This window comes from Dromiciops gliroides, chromosome 1 (genome assembly GCF_019393635.1).
Source record: "Dromiciops gliroides isolate mDroGli1 chromosome 1, mDroGli1.pri, whole genome shotgun sequence".
Taxonomy (NCBI): Eukaryota; Metazoa; Chordata; class Mammalia; order Microbiotheria; family Microbiotheriidae; genus Dromiciops; species Dromiciops gliroides.
In genome coordinates, this window is record NC_057861.1 from 742684953 (window position 1) to 742692795 (window position 7843).

Here is a 7843-nt window from a genome sequence, read left to right on the forward strand (position 1 = left end):
CTTAAAGGGAGGCTCTCGAATCAAGGGAGATTAAACAGAAAAACTGTGTGGTCCTCCCCTAAGTGTTTTACTCTGGTGCCTTAGACTGATTTAAGGGTTGTGTGTGCCTCTGTGCCCAAAGGTTATGCCATCTGGGCCTAAGTGTAAGCCAGTTCCTACCAAGTTGCTGAGTCCTTAAATGGGTCTGTTGAAAGATGTGTGGCCTCGATAAAAGTCAGAACTTCATCCGTTTGGTTGACGAAAAAGTGAAGAATTTGTTAGTTACGAAGGCACCCAGTAAATTGCAGGAAGCAACGGGAGGGTGCAGTGCTTGTGGAGAGATCGAGTCCTTGAGCTGTTTTAGGTTTCAGTAAATCAAAGATTGGGGCTAGTGGATTAATGAGTTTCTGATCAAAAATAGTGCTGAAGCGAAGGGGGGGTGGGAGGGGCATAGCTGTAAGTTCTTTTGTTTTTGTTTTTTAAATATTTTGTGGCCTGACCAAACTGGGCTGTGTCTTAGATAATTTTTTTGCTTTTTACATACTGTTGGTAATGTACACTTTGAAATATGCTTTGGGTGGTTTTTTTTTACCAAGGCTGTTGGATAGTTTCAAAGTGTTTTATGTAAATTATTATATTATTGATAGATAAGCATCAGAATTTAATTGAGTGTTGAAAGGAAAAGCAGAATTGTTTTTTCTACAATAAGCTTGTTTCAAATCTACTCATAAATGGATAGTATTGTATAGTTATTGTTTTATGAAAGGTTAATTTTCACAACCATTTTAATGAGGTTTGTTTGGAAAATCCAGAGTCCAGTGGGGTCACTTAGAGCTGCTCCCTGTTTTGTTCTGAACTCCTATTGTAACACTCCAATGGCTGCAACTGCCTCCCTCTTCCTTAAAGAAATACAGTGGGCACTGAGGCCTTACCAGGCACCCGAGCTTAAGTCCCATTCCTTCTCCTAGCCACCTTGTATAACCTTCACCAAGACATTTCCCTCTCTGGGCCGGTTTTCCTTATCTTAAAATGAGGGCTTTGAACTGAAGGACCTCGAAGGTCCTTTGGAAAAACTGCAGATGTTGAGCGGTATACCTAGGCTGCCTTCTGGGTGCATGTGGGGAAAGAAGGTTTTAGATTTAAACTCAAAAAAATTAAAAAAAAAAAGATTTAAACTCATTTCTTTGAAAATAGCCTACCACCTGTTGCTTTTGAAAATGTTTAGGTGTGGTGATTTAACAATTGGTTGATTTTCATGGGAAAAATAAAGATTACAGTTTTGGTCAGTGTCACTAAGAGGTTTGTATGACTTCCCCTATTGGGGAAAACAATTTGTTTTTAGAAAATGCCATCCAAACATAGTAAAGTCACAACTCTTGGTATTCCTACAGCTAGTTTTCAAAGACCAGATGGGAAAAATGAACAGATTGTGATTTGTTTAAAGGTTCCTTAGTCTACACCAGCAATGCCCCTTCTCCACGCTGTTAAAAAGCTATCATTTGTGCATAACAGAATAAATTCTCTTGTCCCTTGTTTAAGCAATTATTCTTTTGCTTTGCTGTGAAGTGTATCCATTTTTTTAAACTGTGAAACATTTTGGTTGAAATTAAAACTGGATGAAATTTCTTAATGTTATGTCAAACTTGTCCCATAACTTGGGTTCTAACTCTAGAAAATTATTCCAGATACACACATGCACCCAAAAGTATTTTATGTCTGTGCCATTTGCAGAACTAGTAGTTAATTTTGCTTGTATGGATTTTTTTTATTCTTGATAATGAAAGTAATTTTTTTTCATGTAGGTGTGCTATGTGTTTAAAGACCAAGAGAATGTTTACTATTAATTTAATAATATTACCTCAGAGAAATTGTATAGTGTTTTTAATGATCTTAAGCTTCTCCCTTAAAAGCAAGGGTCACCTTGTTAACATCAATATTGGTGATGCTCAAAGGGTAAGGAAGAGGCTCTGGGTGGGCCTGAATAGACTGGGAACCTAGGATAACTTGTACAGAAGTGACAAAGCTTGTTTTCGGAGAGCTGTGCTGGTCACGTAGCTGTCCTGACAATTGGGTCTACTCAAGGTCACATGTGGAGGCAGCATAAGCGCAGCCTGTCTCCCATCTTCCACTCGGCCGCCAGGGGGATTTTTCAGAAGCAAGCCTGCCGGGTCACCCTCCTCTCCAGTAAGCTCCATGGGCTCCAGGATCCAGTATAAAATCCTATTTGGCACTTAAAGCCCTTTATAACCAGGTCCCTTATTATCATTCCAGTCTTCTTCCACTTGACTTAACTTCATGCACTCTGCCATCGTTTCACTGGCCTGCTTGCATCTCTTGTCTTTGCACTGGCTGTCCCTGGTGCCTAGGATTCATTGTCCCCCTCACCTCCTAATTTCCCTGGCTTCCTATAGGGATCAGCTCAAATACCACCCAGTGCAGTAGGCCTTTCCCTTTCAGATAGCCTTCATCCACTTGTATAGATCATCTGTGTACCTAGTTATTTTTCTCTGTTAGACTAGGAGTTCCTTGAAGGCAGGGAATGCTTTCTTGGCTTTCATGTTGCCAGCAATGCCTGGCAGCCCTGACACGTTGTCAGGTTAGAAGGCAAAAAAGAATCATGTCAGTATTGGAGATCCTTGGGATGTTTAGAACAGAGAAAAGGGAAGAGAGAGGTGGTTATGGTCATAGCAGAAGGATCAGTTTTCTTTTGTTGCTTGACCCTAAAAGGCAGAACTGGGACTAATGGGAAGACATTGGCGATTCTGACGCCATGTAAGTGAGAAGTGCCTCATCGTTAGTCTTCCAAAGTGGGAATGGGCTTCTCTCAGGGGGCTGAGCTTCCCTTGCCAAGGAAGGACGAATGGATGGATGACCATTGGAGATGGTGTAGAGATTACTGCTCCAGAATGCATGGGATTAAATGACTTGGGCATGCATGAGGTTTAAATTTTAGCAAGGAAGGAATGCTTCAAAAACAAGCCCACCTGTGTTGTGAATATTTTAGCCCTGGCCTGTTTACTGGGCAAGAAAATACTATCCACCTGTCACTAGTTTATATGGAGAAGTAAAGGGTGGCCCCCAGAGAATCACACAGACCTGAAGGTCTGGTCCAAAATCCTCATTGTGGAGCCCTGGAGAGTCGGGGTGACCTTACACTGAGTGGCAGAGCCGCAGCATTTGAACTCAAGTCTGGACTACAAATGATTCAGACACAAGTGACTGCTGGCTGCAGTATAAAAATGCCCTCTATTCCTTGTCTTTTCTCAAAAAAGTTTTTATTTTGGGCAATCAACCTTTATCGACATCACAGACTTAGGTACAACATAAAAATACAGAGAATAAATAAACTGGAGTCTACCATAAATAGTGACCATTATGGACTTCAGTCAGAAGCAACTCTTTAGCAAAGGGAAGTTAGCCAGTTAAAGTTTTACTGTACGGCAAAGCCAAGGGGAGGTGGGAGTAGTTTGAAATCAAGGGGTGTGTGGTGTGTGTGTGTGTGTGTGTGTGTGTGTGTGTGTATTTATATATATGTAACAAACACAAATCTGGTTAAAGAAGTCAAAATTCTTAAGTGACCATGACATTGGATAAATTTCATAGTTGTTATACATGCTTGGTTTTTGTTTAAATTTAAGATGACTAAATTTACACAAACTAGCAGTGAAGAATGTTTCATACTTACTTCCAAGTACCATAGTATATAAACATTAGCTTTACCCCCACTGTTCCAAGGAAGGACAGCTTTACTATGCACCCATATTATCCAAAGATAATTCAAGCGAATAACCCAAAGTCATTCACTTCACATAAGCAAGTAGCAGAAAGAACCGCGGTTTTTGCCACAGACACAAGTCCTTTATCTGGTTTACTTATTCACCCAACATGAACAGAGACAACTGTTCCAGACTGCAGATTCTTTTAAAACAGGACAGGAAAAAAAAAAATGTGGAACGAGACAGGTAATTTCTAAATGCTGCTGGCGGGATTATAAAATGGAAATAAACCAACAGAGATTCGCAGCTTTCTGGATTTTCTGCTTGCTTTGAGGAGGGTGCTATCTTAGAAAGACCAACAAGAGTTTTCTGAGGGAGTTATTGAGGACTCCCATACAGAAAAGATGTCCATTTCCCAATTAAATATTGAAGCCATTTTCTTTCAAAAGCAGTACTCAGTAGGTGGCATTAGTCACCTTAAAAAGACAGTAAATTTACTAAATAAAAGTTGTTCATTTTTCAGTCGTTTCCAGCTCTTTGTGACCCCATTTGGGGTTTTCTTTTTTCTTTTTTTTTTGCGGGGCAATGGGGGATAAGTGACTTGCCCAGGGTCACAGCTAGTGTCAAGTGTGAGGCCGGATTTGAACTCAGGTACTCCTGAATCCGGGGCCGGTGCTTTATCCACTGCGCCACCTAGCCACCCCCTGGGGTTTTCTTGACAAAGAATGAAGTAGTCTGCCATGTCCTTCCCCAGCTCATTTTACAGAAAAGGAAACTGAGGCAAATAGGGTTAAGTGACTTACCCAGGGTCACTGTTACTGTGTCTTGAGGCTGAATTTGAACTTGCTTCTTCCTGACTCCAGGCCCAGTGCTCTATCCATTGTGACACCTAGCTCAGCTACTCTATTCAACACAATGCCACAAATTGAGATGTTAAGAACTGATTTTGGGATACATGTAGTAGTGAAACCTGCCTATTTCCTTGCTTCTTATGATCAATTAAGGGTTAGCTCAGACTGACACTATAATCAGTCTTATAAAACGTTGGAGGTAACATTGTTTTAATTCCCCAGTCTTGTTACTGGGTTAACTGCTCCTCTTTTCCTTTACCCTTATTAAGTCTGGGTCCATTTTTACACAGGAATGCTGATTTTTATCTGCTTAGAGGTTTTTGTGATCACTGGATTCCTTTTGGACTACTAACTCAGCAGGGACTGACAAGTCATGGACCTCTTAGGTCAGCTGCAGAAAAATGTAAATGAAAATGACCCAACTTGTGACATTTCCTAAAGCAGAAATTCTAGTTTGGACTTGTGGTCTTAACCACTGATTCTTTGTGACACTAACACAGTTCTTCTGTAAAAGGAGACCAGATGGTCTCTCTAGTCTTTTTTTTTTTAGTGAGGCAATTGGGGTTAAGTGACCTGCCCAGGGTCACACAGCTAGTAAGTGTTAAGTGTCTGAGGCCGGATTTGAACTCAGGTACTTGTGACTTCAGGGGTGGTGCTCTATCCACTGCGCCAACTAGCTGCCCCTTCTCTAGTCTTTTTTTTATGGTAGGCCCACTGAATGACAGGGCCTGGTTGATGATGGGAAGGAGGGAGGCTGAAGCCCAAGGACAATGTCGCTTCCTCTGAATTGCTGAGGAATTGGGGGACTCTTCACTGCTGCTTACTAATTAGGATTGCTTAATTAGCACCTCTACCTGAGGACAGGTAATGGAAAGAAGCCCAAGAATTCTAATCAGACTATTCGGTAACCTAATGGCCCCCAGTGCTGTATGCTCCCTTGTTTCCATCACCAATGCTTAAGGTAAGATTAACTCGGGGAGTAGTGGCTGTTGTGGAAAAGGCGGCCCACACTCTCACAAAAGCACTCTCAAGTTTCTAATTCAGGAATAATTTAATACCAAAGCAGCTGTCTATACTTGCTAATTCTTAAGTTTAATCAGGTGAGAACACAAAGCTACAGAGACAAATTTGAATATTGTTGTGAAAGGGGAAGAAATAAATAAAAACTACAAATTTGTCATTTATAACTTAACCAAATTGTCTTCATAATATTTGATCACCTGCCTCAACTCAAGACTGGAAAAATTCACTCCTATCCCTTTCTGTGTGTTATCTTACCCAAGGGAGGCATTCCCTGATATCAGCAGCTTTTAGACAGTTCAATTACAGAGGACAAGGTCCTAGGGTCACCTCCACGTATCCAGATTAGATGGCATGAGCTTACCCTTGGATCACACAATTCCATTTTCCTAAAGGAGTCTTTAGGAGCTTGTTTCCTATTGTGACAAGATTCCTGACCAGGCCAACCTTGCCTGGACACAACACCTTAGATGAAGCTCCCTCTCCTCACCAATGGCTAGAATGCTGGACCTAGATGCAGTGAGGTCTTGGTTCAAACTTTGCCTTTTACTCTGTGATCCTGGCCAAGTTACTTCTTGGGGCTGTAGACCCAGACACGGAAGAAACCCGAGATGGCTTAAAGGCTATTCTCATTTCAGAAGAGAAAAATGAGACCTAAGGAGGTTGAGTGACTTGCCTATGGTCATGGATAGGTCTCCTCTACAAGGCCCAACTACACTGGGAATTCCCCACATAAACCAATGAGTTTATGCTTCACATCTAACACAAAACCTCAGTGGAGATGACTGAAATGTAAAAGATGGATGATGTATTTCTTGTTTGCCTGGAGAGTCCTGTCTCTTTTCCCAAGAATATCCACATACATTCCAGGCTCTAGGACACTACTGGTCACAACTACATTCCTATTTTCAAATCTCTTAACAAGGGTAACTTCTTCCTAGAACGTGTTGCTACAAGGCAATCTCACCTGGCTATGCCAATTAAATTAAGACATTTCCTGCTTTGCTGTTTCAGATGGGTGGGGATTGCTAATATCTTAGACCACTTGCCAATGCAGAAACATTGAAGCAATTCATTTCAATCTGTGCTCCCCCTGCTGCCCTCAGTTGGCTTTGCCCAACCGGCAGCGATCATTCACAACAGAAAGCATCAGAGGCCAGATTTGATCTTGCCCCCAAGGCTGCCCCACCCTACCCGCTCTATTGTACTGGAACTGAAACTGGACAACAGATTGCAATCTACCTTGCTCTATAAAAATGTTACAATGGGGGGAAAAAAGACAAAAATGAAACTATTTAGCCGAGTGTTTCTGGTCCCTTTCTCTTCTACATGGCCATTTGAATGCATTTCATTGTTAGATCCTTCCTTACCCTTTGGCCCACAGGCATCTCTGATTTATCCCAACATTGAGCCAGGCCAGCTAGGCTAGTTTTCAGGGAGGAGAGAGAACTCCATCTTCTCTACTGACTGGAATCAAATGGGGCAACTGGAATGGTTGAAGCACATGGGGTTCCAAGAGCAGATCTCCCTAGCTTTCCCCCTCAAGGAGGGAAGTGCTGTAGCATGTCCACATCAAGTCTGTTCCCAGTGAAGATGGACATGAAATCAATCAATAAACATTTATTAAGCACTTACTATGTGCCAGTCAATGTGCGAAGTGCTGGGGATACGATATGGAGTTAATTTGGATGGAAAAAATAGTTCATTTGAGCAGGTTTCTTGAGAGCTGCTTTGGTGAGTAACCAAATCAGGACATCCAATCTTCTAGCTAGAGAGCAGAGGAGGAAACGATCCCTCACTATTTAGTCTTTACAACCACTGGAAAAGTTAAAATCAGAAAACAAATACGGAAACCTAGTCCAAGCAAATTTTTGGGAAGACAAACCATATGTGGTTCCAAGAAACAAATGTGCATATATTTTGTTGGTTAACCAGTATGTCTAGAACTATTAGATTCAATGGCCCACAGCAGGCTGGCCCTGATTAGCCTAGACCTGATTTTAGCCTTGTTTTCTGATTTATGAATGCATTCTCAGTTCACCAGAAAGTTTTTTTTTTTTTTTTTTTTGCGGTGCAATGGGGGTTAAGTGACTTGCCCAGGGTCACACAGCTAGTAAGTGTCAAGTGTCTGAGGTCGGATTTGAACTCAGGTACTCCTGAATCCAAGGCCGATGCTTTATCTACTGCGCCACCTAGCTGCCCCATGAAAGTTCTTTTTTAAAAAGCCTACGTGGTGTTGGCTAGGCGACGCAGTGGATAAAGCACCGGCCCTGGACT